The sequence below is a fragment of the Vidua chalybeata genome, chromosome 2 (genome assembly GCF_026979565.1).
Source record: "Vidua chalybeata isolate OUT-0048 chromosome 2, bVidCha1 merged haplotype, whole genome shotgun sequence".
NCBI classification, from domain to species: Eukaryota; Metazoa; Chordata; class Aves; order Passeriformes; family Viduidae; genus Vidua; species Vidua chalybeata.
The window spans coordinates 104,583,769-104,604,655 of record NC_071531.1 but is presented as its reverse complement, the minus strand read 5'-3'; the positions used below and the strand labels follow the sequence as shown (position 1 = coordinate 104,604,655).

Here is a 20,887-nt window from a genome sequence, read left to right as displayed (position 1 = left end):
GAGATCTAGAGTGGCATCAGCATACCAAAGACTTCTGGAGAAGGATGCTGATGTTGGATTTTCTTTTGCCTCACCTGCTGCCTTTCTTCTGCTCCCAGAGAAAGGGTGGAAGCTGCTTTACAGTCCCCTAGTAGGGGGCTGCCTGGGGCTGCATCCCCTTCCCTGGTAGCTCTTCCAGAGCTGGAGCTCAGACAGGTTGGGCAGGGGTAACCCAGCTCAGCCCTCCTCAGGCTGAGGACACTCCATGGACAGAGCAGTGCAAATAACACCCAGGAGAAAAACATATTACTGATAGTTCTAAGCGGGTTACCTGAGGCTGTCCTAATAATTTTTCTTGGCCTCAGGGAGAAAACAGTTTGTTCCATGTATAAATGATGCCTATTTTAGTTCCTGGGGTAATGATTAGAATACCAACTCACTCTGTTATTTTCTAGAAACTAGAAAGAAAATTAAGGGAATACCAGAGACGCCTGAATTTATACTGGAAAGTTGATTTTTGCTAAAGTTAATAGCTAAAAGTAGAACAACAACAAAAAAAAAATCCTATCCTTTAACCACACTGTAACTGTTGCAAAGCAGCAGGAATAGCTTCCACAATCAGCCTACTCCTGATTAAGTAGATCTAGAAGATGTATATGTAGAAAATGATCTATTATCTCTTTGAATAAAGTCATTGGGAGAGAAAATTTAGCCCATAGAGTCATTAAAGAATCTAGAAAAATAAACTAGCTCAGATTGGAAAAAAAGAATATTTATTTTCATTTTGCTTATTTGACTTGGGAAAACATTCTCTCCCTTTTCCTTTTTTCTCCCATCAGAATCATCCTATGAAGGAATCCAAGTGATTCATGAAGGATTCCTTCACAGATAGGAAGATCACTTACTGGGATACCATTAGCTATGCAAAGAATATTTACTTTCATCAGCCTGTGTCAGTTGCAAGAAGAAATAACAATCTTTCATCCATATAAATGCAAACAGGTACAAGCTATCTGTAAAAATTAATACAAGCTATCTGTAATAAATAATACATTCTGAGAAAGTCTTCCAAATAAGGAATATGAAAGATGGACTTTTCTTATAAAGATAAATAATCAGTCCATGAAGAAAATGCATGTTGACATTTCCTGTGGCAGTAGATGCCTACAGCTCCTCTCACAGAAGTTCTGAGCAGTCATTCCAGTTTTCCTGGGTCAGAATTTACTGAGAGTGTCATGATACCACAGTTACTGAATAGTGTATTTGAATGTCTTTGACTTTGAAGAGGTTGGTGACTACATTGCATTCCTTTAGGCACTTCTAAAGCACTTGAGGCTAGTACATACCATGCAGGCCCTCTGATCTGGTCTAGAGAAGAACAAAATGTCCTCCTGAATTCTTCTTTGAATAAAGACAACCTTATAATACCCAACAATTAATTTGGCTATTCTGGGAGTTTTGAATTCATGCCTGCTTAACTCCAACTGTTGGCTCAACTGCTGCTCCAGTTTTGGCCTGACACATTCCCCATGCTAAGACCTGATGGATGTTCTGTTCTGTTCAAAGACAGAATGAGGTGTTGTTGGGATGCAATGCACGGGCAGGAGTAGAGGCCACTCTGCAGCCATTATCACCCTAAGCTCACCCTTTCCTGAAGATATCACTGCCTGCCCTCTTGCATAGCAATTGTCTGGAAGTCTCTTCAGCACCCAGGAAGTAATGGATGTGGTACAGACCAGACTTCCAAGATGGAAGGTATAAATACATTGGCTTACATCAAACTTAGCCTTAGGTGTGCCAGAGGAGATTCAGGTTGGACATAAAGAGGAATTTATTCACTGAAAGGGTCGTTAAACAGGGGAATGGGCTGCCCAGGATAGGGGAGTAACAATTCCCTGAAGGTGTTCAAGAAACGACTGAACTCGGCACTTGGTTCCATGGTCTGGTTGATAAGGTGATGATCAGTCAGAGGTTGAACTCAGTGATCTCAGAGGTCTATTTCAACCATAAAGAATGCATGATTCTTTGAAAAAATATTGAAACAGTTCCAGCAGCAGCTGGACTGCTGAGGCTTTTGTGCTTCCCAGAGTGATGCAGGGGAGGAAGGTGAAGAATGAGTGCTCTCACCATTGTCAAAAGGGAACCGTTTTGCTCATAGACATGTGAGTCTGTACAAAGGGAATTGAGGGAATATTTGTCTTGTTTGGTTTTATTTTGGCTAATGAGTTGACAAAATAAAGCTTAATTTACAGAGACCATTGTTCCCCAAAATTTTATATATTCAAATGGACTGTGACAATAATGTTTGCTGAAAGAGGATCTCACATTCCTCTAGTGCGCAAATGGCATTGTGATTAGGACAAATAATAATACTATGAATGTTCATATTAACTTAATTATTAGTTATCATTGCTAGCCATGGGATCAGTGAAGTTGCTAATGATTGCTACATTCATAGACCAGGTGGAAAAGCAAGATAAGGAGCCCTTGGAACAGCTGCATCCAGGCTGGTATTGCACAAATTTGAGCAAAGGTTGTCATATCATGTTATAAAAGTCTGAGATGGTTCCCAAGCAACCTGTTAAACATGCTTATAATGCACTGTGCTCTGTACTGCCTGTAGAGTAAATAAACCTGTCCTTGGCCTAGTGGGCTTTTTTTTTTTTTTTTTTTTTTTTTACTTTTCCTGCTCATTTACTCAGCTTAAAGCCCGTGAATAAAAGTGGCAATCCCTTGCAGCCTTAGACCTTACTTCCCCTAGTAGTCCTTGCCCTTCAAGAAATTCAATAGGCTCATCTCCCCTGCTAGGCTTGGGAAGGTCAGTTTTGAAGTTTAACACTCAAATGAGACCTTCCAAAAGTGATCAGCACTTCTGTTCTGTAATGTTATGTGCTGTCTTGAAAAGAAGTCTGAACAAATCATTCCTCCTTCACCATTTACAGTCTGTTTCTAGTCAAGATCAGCAGCTCAGTGTGAATTTGATATTTTTAGGCCAGGCCTGAGATGTGTATTATTTATACACATCTTAGAGTAGGGTATCTTAGAGAAGAAATTTTCTAAAGCGACCAAATTTAAAAAGAATGTTGGAGCTCTTCCCTTGGTACACAGGTTACTAATGGGATTTCAGAAAGGAGCATGACCTCTCATCACATCATTATTTGATCAGGCAATAAATGTGACTTGCTTAGAAACTCAAGGGTGGCAGAATTTTCAGTGTTTATGTTCTATATGTTAAAATGATAGCAAACCATTTTAGAGGGTACTGGTGTGACAGCAGAAGCTATGTTGTTAGCCCCTACAAAACCTTCATAGAATGACCTGGGTTGGAAAGGACCTTATAGATTACCCAGTTTCAATCCCCCCTTCCACTAGATCAGTGTTCTGGCCTTGAACAATGCCGGGGTGGAGTGGCCACAGTTTCTCTGGGTATCTCACAGCACTTTCAAATTAAGTCTTCCATCTATGAACAGTTATATTTTTCCTTTTCTAGCCTCCAGCTATCATCCTGCAAGAGGTACCTGTTTCTGGGAATGGTTGTTTTATCTGTGCTGTGACCTAAATCACTGGAGTTTTTTGCATCTTTAATGATTGGCCAAAATCCCATTGTAGGAATGCTGTGGTAATACAGAAAGGGCTCCACAGCTATAAAAAGCTTCAGGCCAAGTATGATACTGTCAATTATTACAAACACAAGAAAATGTAGAGAAAATGGTACATTTTGGTTTGCTTACTATATGTTGATGGCATGACACATATCTTAGTACTTCTAAACAAACTGAGTTTCTTGCAGATTGGCGTATGGAAGAATAAGGCTGCATGGGGTGTAAATAGAAACAATTAGTCATGAGGAGTCACTAGTCTAGTAAGCAAACATTATAGAGATTCTTTGAAGGAAAAATAAAATGCTGAAAAATATCTGAAACCCAGAAAAAAATACTTAAAAGTGTTGAGCTATCTTTTTCTCCACACTTCAGGATTATTCTCCATTCTCAGGTGTGAACTTTATTCTAGAGACCAGTAACATAAACAAAGAACCCCCATGATACCAGAACTACTCTCCATGAGAAATGAAGAGAGAGAATAACCCTTAAGTGATGCATTGTTTAAACACTGACCTCTGCAATGCTAACCATCAGTCTGACAAATATAGCATAAATTTCTGGGTCACGTTTTTCAGGGAGGATATTCTGAAATATTGCTCTGTACAATAAGATTATGAGTCCAATAGGGATTTCTTCTCCATTCCTACCTAATAAACCAATATAGAAACACCATTTCTGCAGTTCAGCTGGGAATCTGACTGTCTGGACTGTATCCTTCTGTATCAGTCCTAATAACTGTATTTCTATATGCATGTGGAGTTGCACTTAAGTAATTCCAACACATTTAGAGTTACTTTCAGCTGAGAGCACTGAAGATTAATTAATCATGGAAGGTTAATTTTGTAAGCTATACTGTGCATCTGAACTGCTTATTGGTCTTTAGCTTCTCTGGCATATCATTCCCAAAAGCATCAAATGAAACCAAATCTCTTAAAGCAAAATGATAGCTGGATCATAATCACTTTTGCTTTGGAACCTTTTGGAATGCATTTTGTGAATTGGAAAGAAAATATGCTTGACCTAGCTACAGAAAAATCATAGAATATGGGAAAAATTTTGACAGTGGGGAGATAATTCCACTTACTGTGTTAGCAATAGTACCAAGATAAAGTACATTCAAGGTCAAAGAAATTAACAGATTCAGTTGCTTTTGAATTGAGGTCACTCATAATTTTTTCATACCTACTTCAGAGCAGCACAGCCTTGTGTCAAGCAGAGACAGGAAAGGCAGTAAAACAGACAAATGGCACGAAGGGGAGGACAGAAAGTGTGTAGAGAGAGTTGGAAAATCGTAACAGGCATAGAAAACAGTACTCGGGGATAGAGAGTAGGAAAAGGAAAAGACAAGGAAAATTCTCCTGACCATAAACAGACCTTGAGCAGCTGTCCATCTTTTGTTTCATTACAACTAATGGCAGAAGGGTCACAAAAATTAAAGGCCAGAAATTCCAGAACTAAGGTACCAATACCAGTGATGATAGAGGACCACTAAAAATAACTTATGACTTCCCACCAAAACCTGATTTGTCACGGTGGTTACTAACACTGGCCAAAGATATAATGAAGATGCATTTCAGTGGTCTCTCATGTTGAAACTATTGTAGTTTTAAGTAATTTCTGTATGTGGACTCACATTATGAAAGTATTCAAGGAAATAATAACTCACAGGTATTTTGAAAGATGTGAGAGTATTTGCATTTTTATAGTTTCAGTACAGTTACCTTTTAATAAACATACTTCTCTTTAGTTGCAGATTCCCCCCTATTTGAGAGGGAAATTTTTTCCTCCTATGTATTATAAAATCACCATAATTTCTTTATTCTCATTATAGTTTCTCAAGGCAGCATTAGACTCAATAACAGAATATACATGAAGAAATGTTTTCTATATAATAATTTATTTCTGAGAGTATAATCTTAGTTTGGGAAATTGGCTTTATATGTTATCACCTTAGCTAGAAAATCCAGACCTGCACAACCTCCTGGTTTTATTATCCAATGAGCTCTCTTTGGGCAAAGGAGTATTTTCCCTAGAGATTTCAATAAATACAGAAGAAATATGCTCTATGTCAATATCACAGGATAGTCTTTAAAAAACCCCAAACCAAAGCTAAATTATATTTGTATCATAATTTTTATAAACTGCTAGAAGTCAATTATCAACCATCTAAAGATCTAAATCATATCCTTTGTTGTCATTCAATTTCAGCAGAAAGAAAGAAAGATTTTCCTATTTGGCTACAGTGTAAATATTTAAGTGATATCAAAAGTTAATTGCTGATTTTTCTTCTTTTTTTTTTTTTAAAAAAACTATTTTTTTCCAACTAAAGTATCAAAGACATTGTGGCATAAAATATGAATTTCATCCTGTGGATGGCACTCCCGGACTGTCAAAAAACTAGTGACTTTTGAGAACTATGCCTTTGATGAAATTTTAAAGGGAAATTCAGATTTGTTTGTTCCATATCCACAATATTCAGAAGGCAAGACTTAAATAGCCAAGATACTTGTAAAATGACTGCAAATGCTATTTATTAAGTGCAGGTAAGCAGTTTTTATAGCCTCAGCACCCAGCCAAACTGTCACAGGTAAGTTCAACAAATACAGTATTCCATCAAATGAATGAGAAACTAAATCTGCTGGGTAAGCAGCAGCAAGACATAATCACAATCCCAGAATGGTTTTTGTTGTACATTATTAAAGCCAGAGTCCTGGAGCCAGCTCCAGGTCCAGGAGAAAGGAGCGAGTGAATTGTTCTTTTAGAGGGTGATAGTTTGACCATGTCTTTTGCTTTCTTTCCCTGGGCATCCTAAGATAATTCTCCTAGTCTCTCATGTAGGAAGGATGAAGATGAAAAAAAGCTTTGGGGTTAATTTTTAGTGATGCATCTTTTATGATGAAGAAGGGAGACACAAGGAATACAAGAAAGAATACACGTGAGTGGCCTTATATTTGCTCTTTTGTCCAGCCTAGAATAAAATTCTCTTTTCCTTGGGGGTCACCAAGGTCCCTAGCCTCTCATTGTTGAAAAACTTGCACTGAAGGCTAAGCAAAGTGAAGAGATATTTCCACAAATTAAAATAAGCAATGACTTTGTGAAAGAGTAATTATAAAGGTTATAGAGAGAAAACCATTGAACAGAACTGTTTGATTTTGATCAGAAGACAGGTAGTAATGACTTCATCTCTGCCTTTATTGCTCAGGGGGACTCTCAGAGTAAGGAGTGCAGGAAACACTGGCCACCAAGCAAAATTCAACTTAATATATTTCATGCAAATCTATTTGTCAGGCCTCCTGTGCCTGTAAACTTCTCGCTAAGCATAGCTAGGTTTAAAAAAACCCATTTGAAGATTTTTTTTGTTTTAATCTCCCCACAATTCCTCTTCCTTTTCCATTTTTTCTGTCACAAGCAACATCATACTAAGCATCTGCTGTTATTACTACTGTTGCTACACCCATTTGGGGTAGGCAAAAGCAGGTAGTTGTGTTCTGTTAACAGGTTTTCCTATGGAAAACATGTGGCATCCAGGGGTTACATCCCCCTGGCTCAATCTAACCACTGTTACAAATGGGATCATTTACAGGACAGTAAACAGCCACACACTTGTAGCTATTTTCTGCACCTAAGTGATAAATTTTAATGCCCTAAACAGAGACAGTCTGTGATCTATATAAGCAATCTGTATATCAAAATAGTAAGTAGCCAAATAAAACTGTTTGTCCTTTAGAGAGAAATGTCTTGTGAAGAGGGAATGCAGAGAAATTAATGAGTTAAGTATCATCTCTGCAAGGAATAGTGGAAAACAAATTAATAATTAATAATTCAAGCTCACGCTGTCAAGAGTTGATCAAGAATTACATTTTTGTGAGAACACCATGAGTACATTAAACTTCCTTGCTGCACAAACCAAAGCTCTCTCTAGAAGACATCAAGCTCCAAGTGGTGTGCATTCTAGATAAAACTTCAGGGAAATCCATGTTCATGGTTAGTACTAGCCAAATGTACATAGCAGTGACTATTTCCTTTAGATAAGTATTAGTTTATAAGGATGACCAGACTCATTGTAGGTATAACAGTATTTCCTCCAAGAGTATTTCCTACAAGATGTGGTTAAGTTAAAATTCTTGTGCTATACTGCATGTTCATATTTGAAATATAACTTAGGTTCAAATGGGTATTAAGACCCACATCTTCAACAAAACATATTTATTAGTCTTAGACATTCAATTAAGTCAAGTGAGCTGATAAAAAGATCTCAAAAGGCAAGATTTTTGTAAAGAATGGAAAACATCTTTAAGGAGATATTTTTTCTTTACAGCTAACTTAGCAACCAATTTAAATATATATAGCTCAGCCAGAATTGCTTTACTTAAACACCAAACTGCATTTCACAAGCCATTAATGACATCATATGTGACAGTTTCTCTCAATACCTCTGAGAAATTTTCAGCATGCTTCCTTCCATATTATTGCCTGCTTCCAACAGATTTTACTAAAGCATTCAAGGCACCCACATGGATGTACCAGAAAAATTATTTCCTTGCAAGAAATGTTTACCAAACCCTTATTCACTTCAGTGCCTCAGCCCTACCATTGCTCATCTCAGACCACAAGATTCAACACTTGTCCTTTAAACAAATGACAGCAAATATCTTCTCAAACATCAGACTCTTATTCTGAGCATAGCACTCATTAGTGCAAGGGACAACAAGAAATTAGCTTAAATAATTTGTTCTGGGGTGGATCTCCAGAGAATTTGGTTGTCACTCTGCAGAAGCTACAAGGCACCCCTGGAAAAAGCTGCATCCATCTGTGAATGTTCTGTTCAACAGTATCTGCTCTACAAGTGCTGTGTTCAAGTGCCTTTCAATACATTGCTTGCCAGATACCAGATTCTGAGTGAGACTCAGCCGCTTTAACATAATAAAGCAGCTAGAAAGTTGGTATAAAATATTGTGAACCTTTTTCTTGATCAGGACTGTCCATTGTGAAACATCCACACCCTCAGGGGTAATGAAACTCTCTTACCACTGTTTTTTTCCACAGCACAAAACCAGCACACAGCAGTCCACACAATACATATTTTTTAATCTAAAAGGTCTTCGTCCACATTGAGCTCATGCCCTGAGGTGCTCCCTTTGCCAGGACTGAAGTGCGGCAGTCCAGGGCTTTTGTGCTTTCTAAAGACAGACAGAAGCAGCTGCCATTGTCAGGTTATTGCCCTTAGCCCATGGCTATTACAGAAAACTGATACCAAGAAAAAGGTAAATCCAGTCAATGCCTTTATGTAATCCATGTGCATGATAAGATTTCTCAGGAAAAGAGGACTGCTTGAGGTAGAGAACATCATTGATCATTACTGTGAATATGGAGCTCATATTTGCCAACCTCTGCTCAAAAAAGCCCTGCTCTCACCTCAAAGGCGATTTAACAGATGTGTTCTTCACCACATGTGCAGTCCAGAGCCCATACATAGAAAATAAATCCACAGAAACTGGAGATTATCTCTTACTGAGAAAAAAAGGGTTGAAATAGTGTGTGCAGCTAACAGCACAAGGCAGGTGGCATTTGAAAACAGCCAGGTGTGTGATAACCAGCAGTAAGATCTGAGTTTGAAGAGAGAGAGAGGGAATTTATGTCTGTGTGATAAACTGTGGATATCTTAATCCATTAAAGGTTTGAGACTATTTGAGAGGGAGCACTAAATAGATCTGTGCTACATCACAGCAGTAAATGGAGATACTGAGACCCTTATGGAATTTTATGAGAAGTAAATTCCTACCGTTTTTCCAGGAAGGCAAAGACAATTTTTCCAGAACAGCCCAGGCCACAAAATTTTGGAGAAATCTAATGACTTTCAAAAATGGATGTGTCTCTTCAATGAACAGTGTCGCCTCTTCTAATCAGATCAAGATGAGTTGACTGTCAATGGGATGGCAAACCAGACCTTTGTGACATCCACATGGCTGGGGCAAATTTTCTTGATGCGACTTTAGGACTAAAGAAAGTGGTGGTTAAATGCTGTTAACTCCTCTTAAACTGACTAACATAGCTGGTTGTCCACAGCTTATCAGATGCAGATGCAACTGTGAATTACCATGCTAAATCTTCCTAAAATAATAATTTTTCCTCTTTAGCTGTTTCATCCATTTGAAGTGGATTTCTTCCCTTGCTCACTTTTCTGTATTTTGAGCAACAATTTCTACTTCTATTAGTGTAGGTTTTCCCCATTAATTAAATTGAGATTAGTGACATAATCAGAGAGTGTGGCCTGGACCTGGTGGCTTTGTGCTTATTCTGATGCTGCTTTTTTAGTTACTACTGGATGGAAACCTACTTTTGTGTCAGATGTCTTCTGAATTTTGACTGGCATAAATAATTCTAAGAGAAAGGCAGAATTCCATAAGAAATAGAGATTTTTGGAATTCACTTAAGTTAACAAAATTAATTAAGCATTTATATTTTAGCTTGTAGGGTTATGTGTTGAATTTTAACCTTTTACTTAAGAAACCTCTGCCATGGTTCAAAGGGCATAAGAAAATGCAAATTTCTGAAGCTTCTTGCATAAAAGAACAATACCCAGGGATGCAAAGAACCCAGATAAAGAAGCCCCTCTGTCTCTAAGCCTATCAAGACTGACAGACGTTCACAGATAAGCATTGAAGGACCGAAAGCGCACGCGCAGAGGAAAAGTTCAAAAGTTCAGTAATGAGGAAGACTAAAATCTTCAGCCTCAGAAGACCCCCGAGTGACCACCACAGCAAACCATGTATGCCCAGAAGGGCGTGGACCTATTTAGCATGAGAGACGAGGACAGGCGGGGCCAGGGGTTGAATATGCATGGAGAGGTTGTGTAATGTATTGCATATGGAACACCTTTGTGAATAAAGGTGTGGGTCAGACCGAGGCTCGGGGCACAAGTTTTTGGAGAGGTATCTCACTTGTGCCAGGTGCTGACATACATACCCACTTCATAACTACACCAGATTGTGGAGTCTATTTATTTATTCCGCGTATCGCTTCACATACTTAAAACTAATCATGGGATTAGAGAATAAGGTTCATCCTATTCCATACACTACTATAGTCCTACACTTGCAGAGCAGAAATTCTTCATTCTCAAATATGCCTGATGGTTGGACCCTAACAGAAAATCACAGGAGATTTTCAGAGACCATAGACAGCTCTCTGGATTTGTGATAGAGAGAAAGGAAGATAAATGAAAGCACCTGACGAAACGTGACCTCTTTTAACATGTCCTATTTTATTGTGTTTGGTAGTTATTGAAAAGGAAGTCCACAGCTAACCAGAGAAAATCTGGAGATGTAAGGATATAGGAAAATACAGGCCAGCTCACAAGTCAAATTCTGAGATAAATGCTCACCTTAAACATCAGTTCTGTAGTGATGTGGATACAAATTATGTGCTGTGGAAAAAAAAAAAAAAGAAAAGTGAGATGTTTTACTTCAGAGTTTCCAGGAAAGCAGTGAAAGTTGGAATAGCGGTGTTGTATAGCCTGTACCAGCCTCCAGCAGTGTTTGTGTTGATGGAGATGAATTAACAGAAATCATTAGCAGAACTGCACTAGATGGAGCAGGTCACTAAGTAGGCAACAATTAGGGAAAGGGCAGCAGGGAACAACTGTTGGAGTAGGGAATAGTTAACCAAACATGATAGAAGTGCAGGAAGGTAGAAATAGGTGTTTCTCAGAGGAGAAACAGCTCAAACAAGATAAGGTGCTGCTTAGATAAGGGCTTGGTACCTGGCAGCACCTTGAGAAGATCAACTATGAAGGAGGTGAATGCTCCATGATAGAAAGAAAGCAACCAGTTGATGTAGCAGCTGTCTCATAATCTCATTGGAGAAGTGAACTGTGAAATAGTTCCAGCTACAGAGTGTAAGGTAGTTATCTGTCTACTTTGGGGTGTTCTTTTCTTTTTCTATGTTTGATAAAATGAAGTCAACTAGTTGATATTAGCAAGCAGAGAAAACCAGTTCAGTGAACCCAAAAAGAGTAATTAAATTTTCCTGATGTTGCAAGATGAGGCCTGAGCTGCCGTTAACTATGACTTAACAGAGAATCCTTGTCCCTTTTCTTGCATATCAATCCTAACAGGATAGGCATGTTTACAAATGAGTGATTAGGATGGTAGTTAAAAACGTGATATATTTTAGGGAAAGTTTAAACTGCAGCAAATATTTTCCAGCATTGTAGGAACAGAAACCATATAAGAACTAGAACAGAAGAGGGCAGTTGCACTCAGTCTTTCTAATCATAAGGAGTACAAAGTCTTTAGGATCTGAAGTACCCCTGTTCTGGGCAACAATTTCTTCAGCCTGCCCCTGGTCAGGTTTTTTTTTTTTTTTTTCCTTTAAATGTTTCAGGAGATGATCAGGAGAGAAATGGATGAACTCTTTTAGTGATAACAGCTGGTGCTTAGTTGTCATCCTTCCAAAGGGCCCAGTGGCCTCTCAGTTATACGACCTGGTGTTTGTTCTCAGCATGACAGAGGAGGGGCTGCCAAGCATCCACAAAGGATAGGGATAGCAGCTGTGAGCAGCTATCATCTTTGGGGGAAAAATAGCTATTAGCAGAGCATAAGGTATCTTGGAAAAAGGCAGAAAATGAGATCAAAATATCCTGATGACAGTCAGCCTATGGAGAACATGGGCTAGGCACACAAAAATAAAGGCAGCCTGGAAGTAAACTTTTCCGACTGCATTGCTCAGTCATTTTACAGGCATTTGCAATCCTTTTTTTAAAAAAGATAGTGAATCTCGATATTTCTTGAAAATTCTTCTTTGTTACACAGAAATTAAAGCAGAAGTATATCTTCAAGATTTTTTCCTTCTTGGTAAATGATAATTTTTGTTTCCTAAGCAGCACAGTCCAGGTTTCAGGAGGCAGCATGAGTGTTACTGATATTTTGATCTATAATGCCAAAACAATGAAACGCTTCCCTCATCCACAATGCAGTTTTTCCATTTTTCTGTGATCTTAACCTTCCACATTTTATCCTTTAGTATCTGGTGGTTTTTTTCTGCTTGAATTAGGACAGGTTTAAATCACTAGCTGTCGAAGTGTTATGCTGTTTGCTCTCATCAGGAGAGTAACCCTGCTTAGCCTTGCATTCATATTTTTTATAAAAACTGCAGTCTGAAGAAATGTTTGTGCCTGAAGTATGTGAAAATTTAAGTTTATCCATGAGCAGATTGCAACAATTCCGTCTTTACTGCTCATATCATTCTAGCGATCTCTTCTGTGTGTTCTGTGTTCCCATCATGGGTGTCATTTCATAGGTCATTGTCACACACACACACACAAGGGAGATATTCCCACAACTGCATTACTGGTTGATGGTAGAAGAGAAATAGAAATTAAAGCTCCCACTTTATTATATGGAAGATATACTACTCTGACTGCTCTTAAAATTACTGGAGACCTGCATGTCCCCCATGGCAGCAAATGTCGTGCAGTTATATAAGCAATGACAAACAAAAAAAAAAAGCAAAATGCACACCCGGAGCATCCAAACTAAGTACATAGCCATTAGTCCATTGCCCTCTGATTGATTATGAACTTACTATAATACCTATTTTATTGACATACCTTTAGATGGCTTTTTTTAACCAGCAAAAACAATTTTGAAATTGTATAGCCTTCACTCTCACTCACAAAAACCTGTCCTTTTTTTATCGTGTGAAAGCTTGTCAATAACCAAACCCTGTGTCAAAAGGGTAATTCATTTGTGCAAGGAACTCCCCTACTGCAATGCTTTGGAAGCACACGGAGAAACTTCAGTCCATGCTTTGGCCTCCTGAATTTCTAGGAACACCCAGAAATACCCATTACACAGACTGAATATAAGCAGCACAATGTGTTTGGCCATGTAGGATAACATTCTCAGGAGGAAACCATTGCTTTCACTTTTAGTTTAATTGATTGACTAGCCTCAGATCTTCATCAGCAAATGAAAATAACTGAGTGTGGACACCAAAAGCAATGACATTTCAGCCATGACCTTGCATGCCCAGCAACAGCCACTGTTCTATAATACAGGGTGAAACTGAAAAAGAGCCCAGAGTCTCATCTGAAGCATTTAAACATAGAAAATAACTACAAACAATGACTGTTAGTAGTTCAAAGTCATTTATGGCCATAGGAAAAGATGTAATGGTCAGGCCATAAAAATAGGTCATTCTATTGTTTGTATTATCCATACAGATAAGAAAGGCAATGTTGGCACTGGTTTCCAAACAAACTGCAGTTTGTCAGGCTCTCCTTTATCTACCTCTTGGAGTTAGCTTACTTCAAACCCTTTTATGCTTTTCTACTCTTTGAGGGAACAGGAGACAAAAGGGAACCACTTAAAAAAAAAAAAAGAAGAAAAAAAAGGAAATAGAGCATAATATTTTCTTCTCTTGCTCTTTGTTACTTTAAATCTCAACAGTGCTGCAAGGAGAAAAGTCATCTCAAAAAGCTTTGAAAGACACTGTCAATGTAGCTTTAAAACAAGATAGAAAGTAATCAGTTACCAAACCAGGAGATTATCCTGAAATCTGTAAACACTCCTAGATGTATATTCATTATGAGAAATAGAAAGAAAGCGGAACAACAATCACATCTAAATGGTCTCAAAAAAGCCCAGGAAGCTTTACATTTAGATGGGAGCCAGAAAAATAAACCAGCTGCTCAATTTTTTCTTCCTTTTCTAATTTGAGGAAGAGAATTTATTTTCTCTTAGGAGTATTCCATACACAATTGGAGGCACTAACAGTGACACAAAACAGGCATAGAATTCAGGTCTGAACATAAGTTATCACTCCTTCCAGGGTTTTTGGCATTTGTTATTGTAATTCTATTTGTTTTGGTTTTAAGAGAAAGTGGAATTTTGCCCTGCTTTCTGAGCAAACCCAACTTTATCCAGTTAAGTCTGGAACAACATTTTAATGAAAAATCAACTTATGTGTTGATAAGCCAGTCAAAGAAAAATTCCTATCTTATAACATTATACTGAGTATGCAACTATCCAAGGACTGTGCCTATTACTATGATGGTCAAAGCATGGGGAAGAGGACTGGAGGGCAGAAAAGCACTGAACAACAGAGGAAAAAAAGTTGCTATTCTTCAATTACAAGAGAGTTATCCTGACAGAATAATGTACTGAAAACTTGTGTGCTTCAGAGTCACAGATAATTTTGCAGACCTCAGCCTAAAATTTACAAATGCTTTGGTAATTTCAGTCTAAAACTATTTCAGGACTAAAGTCTGCCCAAAGTATTTAATGAAGATGCTGTGCAATGCAAATGATCCATTGAAGTTTTGTGAATTCTTTTAAAAACCTGAAAGTCTGATTTATTCCCACTAGGGAAACAAAAATGAAAACACAGGACTTGCAAATAAACAAATATTTTAAATTAAGACAGATATTCCCAGAGTATTACAAGCTAAAATAATAAATAAACACAAATCTTCACTCCACAAATACCTCCATTTCATCTCTATGTCTATAAAGACAGGCTCTATTTATTTCCATGGATACTTAGCACTACTTGGAAGTCAACATTTAATTACCACTACAAATCTTCAGCAAAATAAACACTGAGGTGGTAGTGACAAACAATTCATAATCCACCTTGTTTTCACCTAAATTGAAAACTGCATTCTTTTGATTTTAAACCTCATCTCTCTTGGGGCTCACTTCAGCTTGAGCTCTTAAGATATTTGCTCTTCTAATAGCTACATGATTGCAGTGGCTAGACATGTCTTCTCTTTATTAATCTATATTTAAACATTCAAAAGTAATGGCAAGGCCCTGCCAAGTTAAGGAGATTAAGATTTAAGGCTAATAATCAGAGAGAGCTTTTATTCCAAGCTTTTTGCTGATTAAGGGAAATGTCTGAAAAAAGTCCATTACCTTTTGTTTGGCATATGGGAAACAGTGAGAATGGGACAAGACAGCTTTTATTGCATTTGGGAGAAGTAATTTTTTTAGTAATTTGAGAGAAATAATTATTTTAATAGTTTAAAATTTTGCTAGAGTGTAGTCTGACATATATAACAGAAGATAATATAAAAGTTTTTCAAACTTTCTCAGTGGAAATTCTTTGATCCAAAGCTGTAAGTTCTAGCCTGTAACATAAACAGATGCCATGTCTTTGTATCCACATACCTGTAAGAACATTGGGTCATGCATTTTAGGAATCCCTGTGATGCTCTGCATGGTGTAAAATAGGTGTGTGTGAACTAAAGCTGAGGGAAAGTTTAAACAAGCTCATTCAAGTCTCTTCTGTATTTCCAAAATATCTCATAAGGCTTGGGAGACAGAAAAGATCCTGTCCATCATCTAACAATTTCTCCAGCTGCAGAAGTCTCTTCCTCCTATTAACTGCACTCTCCCCTTCCTGGAGCAGCCCTTCCCTACAGCTTCATGGAGTAACTGTTCTGCAGTGGGTAAGACCAGCTAGAGGAGATTTCCTAGAATCACAGAATGGGCTGGGCTGGGAGAGACCTTAAAAATTCTCTCATTACAACCTTGCTGCCATGGGCAGGGACCAGTTTGATCAGAGCCCCATCCAGTCTGGCCTGAAACATTTCCAGGGATATGGCATCCACAACTTCTCAAGGAAACCTGTTCCAGTGCCTCACTATCTTCACAGGGAAGAATTTCTTCTTCCCAGTATCTGATCTAAACCTACTCTCTTTCATTTTGAAGCCATTCCACCTTGTTCTGTCATTTCAGACCTTTGTAAATAGTCTCTCTTTGTCCATCTTGTGGGCTCCCTTCAGGTACTGGAAGGTCACAATTAGGTCACCCCAAAGTGTTCTCTCTTCTAGGCTGAACAATCCCAAATCTTTCAGCCTTTCCTCTTCTGATTGATTTCAACAAGAATATGTCAGACAATAGTTCTGAAATAAGAATAATTTGTTCTGTAACAAGTTGCCTATAAAAATACATGATTATAGAAATCTTAAAAAAGTAAATATTTCTTACCTAATCTGCTCTAGTGGACACCAACATCTTCTTATGCTTTCAGTCTCTAAGGAGAGCTGGTACATCGTCATGGTCTAAATACTGAAAGTATTTCAGCCACTCTCAGTTGTTGCAGGGTGAGCTCCTTTACACACAGTGTGCAGTGTGTGCCAACAGCACTCACTGATTTCTTCTTGCAGGCAGGTCTCTGTAAATATGCTCAGTTCTGGACATTTTGAATATATGCTGTGCGGCTCAAACAAAAAAAACAAAAACCAAAACAAACAAACAAACAAACAAAAAAGAAAAGGTGAATATTTTTTTGGGATAATCCTGTTTTCCCTTTCACTTCTCTAACTTCCCTTACCAAGCTTTTTTTTTAATATTCTACATTTCAGATATTCAGGCTACCTACAGTCTTTTACAAAGCTGAGTTTCAATTTAAAAAGTTTCATTTTGATGGCTGAAACAAATTTGTCTGCTTGAGTTCAAGTTGTTGTCTAGTCAAAAAGAGGGATAGATCACTGTAGTGATCAATACAGCTTTCCTTGACCAGGCTGATGCCCAGGAGAATGAAACAAGAGGCATTTGAGCCATAAATCTTGAGTTCTCTTTCTAACAAGCTGGTAATTTTTGGGGTAGGAGACAGGTAAAGGCTTCACATTAGTCATAAGGGAAAATTAACGTGTTACTGTTTTTAATGTTGCACAAGGTATTGTTAAGAAATTATTTGGAAGTTTCTTTATGCTCCCTTCAAGACTTATACTATATGTGTTAGAAAGAAAGAAAAATGTCTTTCCTTTTGTCAGCAGATTTCTTGATGGACTGAGAAGAAGTAAAACCAACCAGAAACAGTAAAGCATAAACTTGATATTTATCTAACAAAAAAAAAAAAAAAGGCATCTAATGGGGCAGCATAGCTCATTCTTTATTTTTATTGGCCTTGGAGTTACTTAGATTTTTCCTTTATTTATTTTTGTAGAAATAACTCCACTCACCTTTCAGAGTGCTAGCTTCAACCTTGAGATAAAATACCCAAGAACAAAACTAACATTTGTACCAGCAAGACAAAGGCTGCACAGCTCCCCAAAACTGCAGCATTTGACTCAGACTGCGAAGCTGAAAGTGGAGGAATTTACCAGCCCTGGTGGACAAACAGTTATATTTCTTGGAAGGACATATAACTTACTTGCCTGTGGCATTTCTCTAGACTCTGTTCCTGACTAAGGCTTTTCCTGCTGAAAGCGTAGTCCATTTTCATTTCTTTTCCCCACGAGGTCCTATGACTGCTTTACTGCTTTCATTTACAGCAGTGCTGTCATTGTAGTGCTGCAGGAACCTCAGTATATTTGATTACAGGAGGTATTTATACGCAAGCTTTTATAACACATTGCTCAGGGCTCTTCTCTTTCAAGCTTGTTTCCTCATGTCTTGAACTTTTATGAAGTGCTGGTACCATTTAAATGAAATTATTGCAAATATCTCTATGAGACTTTTCACTGATCCAAACTATGCTAGGCAACATTGTCTCCCATGGATGCCTACAAGGAAGCCAGATAGAGATTTTTCATCAGAAACTGTAGTGAGAGAACAAGGAGGAATGAGTACAAATTTACAGAGAGTAGGGTTAGATCAGATGTCAGGAAGGAATTATTTTCCTGGGGGAATGGTGAGGTCCTGGCACAGGTTGCCTTGAGAAATTGTGGAAGCCCCATTCCTGGAAGTGTTCTAGGCCAGGTTGGATGGAGCTCTGAGCAACCTGGTCTAGTGAAAGGTGTCACTGCCCACAACAGGAGTTTGGAACTTGAAGATCTTCAAGGTCCCTTCCAACCCAAACCATTCTATGATCTCACAGCCTCCCTACATCATATGATCCTCAGCAGGAATATCATAGAATCATAGACTGGAGATGAGTTGAAGTACATGAACTCAGAATTAAATAAAACCTACATCAACAGGACAGAAAATAATCTATTCAACTGACAGATGCTGTTATGTTTTCCTCAAATTTCAGACAGAAAAATGCAGGCATACTCTGTGGAGATCATTTATAATAAATCCATTGTTTCCAGCCATGCTCCACATGTTCAGTACTCTGTTGGTGCCTACACATTGCAGACAAAACCAAAAACCTCAGAGGCATGTCAGGATGAATTGCACAGCAACTATTATATAGCTGGAAATCCCATATCACCACAAAAAGTTCTTCCATGCACATTTTTCTGTCAAAAGAAAATTGGGTGATATAGACAAATTGGAAGACTGTGACACCTATAAATTATAAATAGGTTACAATTTATATTGCTTTGCACTGAATTGAAATCTAAGCATACTAAAATGACATAACAGATACCAGTGTATAAATTTTGTGTAAATAATTTACCTAGGTGCATGAGCAACTACTTGAGGCACACAACAGATAGCTATAGTCACATGTTAGAGACATCAAAACTAAAAATAAAAAAAAACGCTGTCAGAAAGAGGACAAATTAAGCATAAAGGACTATTAAAAGGCAGAACTTACTCCAAATACACCAGAAGAATGACTAGCAATGATAAAAAAAGAAAGCAGGAAAAGGAGGAAAAGAGACATCACATTTGAAAGGTGGATAACAAAATAAAAACATGAGGCAGAGTAAGGAAAATTAGAGAAGAAAGGAGAGAAATGCACTTATTTTTCAAGTTCACTTAGTGAAATTTTACTAGAAAAAGCAAATGAATGAAAAAAAAACCCCAAATTTAATCTCATTTTAAAAAAAGTACTTAATGTAAAGAACTTATGATGCACCAAATATGTCTTCCGATTCAACTTGAGCTAACTTGTCTGATCAAGAATGGTAAGACATTTTGAAATTTCTTTTTCTTTTGATTAGTTACATTTTTCAAGTATTCCCCAGAATTTCAATTGGGCTTTATATGCATCCTCTGTCATAATGGACAGTAGCATCAACCTGTCAAAAATTATTTAACTTTATAAATTAGAAAGAGGTGTACTTTGAAGTAGGGAATGTAGGCATTTTCTAAGTAGCTGATAATATCCAGAAGGAAATGCAAGATGTCCCATTTGGAGATGTTACCATCATAATTGTTTATTACGTTAATCAGTGAGCAGGCTGCTCCAGTCACTGCTGAATCCCATGGGTGCAATTCTATTTCATGACAGATTACATTTAAACACTTTAGTTAGTGGTATGGTCTTCCTTTCATATAAATTCAGTGTCTGCTGCACCAAACTAGACACAGGATCTGCCTGTGGGAAAACTGCAAAATTGGTCTCTAAATACATTGAACAGAAAATCAAGGAAATATAAACTCAGAGCATGCCAAAAAATTTTGTCCCTTGAAGGTAGAAATGATTTATGCAAACCAGTTTACTCTGTGTTACAGGCATTAAGGAAAGCCAGGGCTTGCTAATGAGTTATCAGGAGAGTGGGAGAACAAGCTAAATGGAGAATCCTTTTAGTGCTGTCAGTGGTAAATTAGGTCTATCAAGACCACAATAAGAATACACAGAATAGTCAGTATTAGGTTAATTCCCTTTGTTGACTTGAAAGGTGGGAATTTAGCTGGGAGAAAAAAAAAAAAAAAAAAAAAGAAAGAAAGCTTTTGAATCTCAATGAGTCTTGTATTTCCAGGCATCTATCACATATTTAAAGCATGGGATGCCTTTTCATTCCACTGCAAAAAGAGGAGCCAAAAGAAAGCATAATATCAGTGCCTATATTATCAGGGTATTCTCATAGGGAACATAAGAAAGAGATTATCGGGCAAGTTCCATCTGCAATCTTTCTTCAGTTTAATTTGCATTAATTTAGTAAAAGTACATTTTTCTTAATACTTGGAAATATTTTCATCATCCTAGCCCTCAAACTGAAGACTAAAAAGTAGGTTGAATTCAGAAGTACACCATTTGCTGTGCCAGTTGATTGCAGCATTTGTGGAAAACAAAATCATCATTAGTCTTCTGTCCAAAAAATGTCAAGAACCAATTTTCCCATATTGACCTTCCCATTAAATCCATGATATGCATATGACAAAGACCCAAAGACCTTAGAGTAGTTTTAGAAACATTAATTATATAGTAAGTTTTTTTTTTTTAGTTTTTTTTTGTTTGTTTGTTTTTTGTTTTTTTTTTTTTTTTTTGCTTAGATGTTTGGTCAGTGGTGGTGTCTTTATTTTATTTGAACTTATTTTGCAGCCAAACAATTCTGTGGTAGGGATTTAAGTCAACAGAAGCTATATCTCAGGTTTGAAATTTCCTAATATAGTTTTTGCTCACCCCTGAGACCTTTTATTACGTGGCACAGCTGAGTCAGACCTGGCAACTGTCTT

General features: G+C 37.6%; 1 long non-coding RNA gene across 1 annotated transcript; it reads right to left on the bottom strand.

Annotated features, from left to right (window-relative positions):
* Nucleotides 1-10,882: 10,882 nt before the first annotated feature.
* Nucleotides 10,883-18,308, bottom strand: LOC128784047 (uncharacterized). The gene is made up of 3 exons (XR_008429346.1): nucleotides 16,577-18,308; nucleotides 16,327-16,491; nucleotides 10,883-11,007 (listed from the first exon to the last, which is right to left on the bottom strand). It is a non-coding gene; the product is annotated as an uncharacterized LOC128784047 (long non-coding RNA).
* Nucleotides 18,309-20,887: the final 2,579 nt, after the last annotated feature.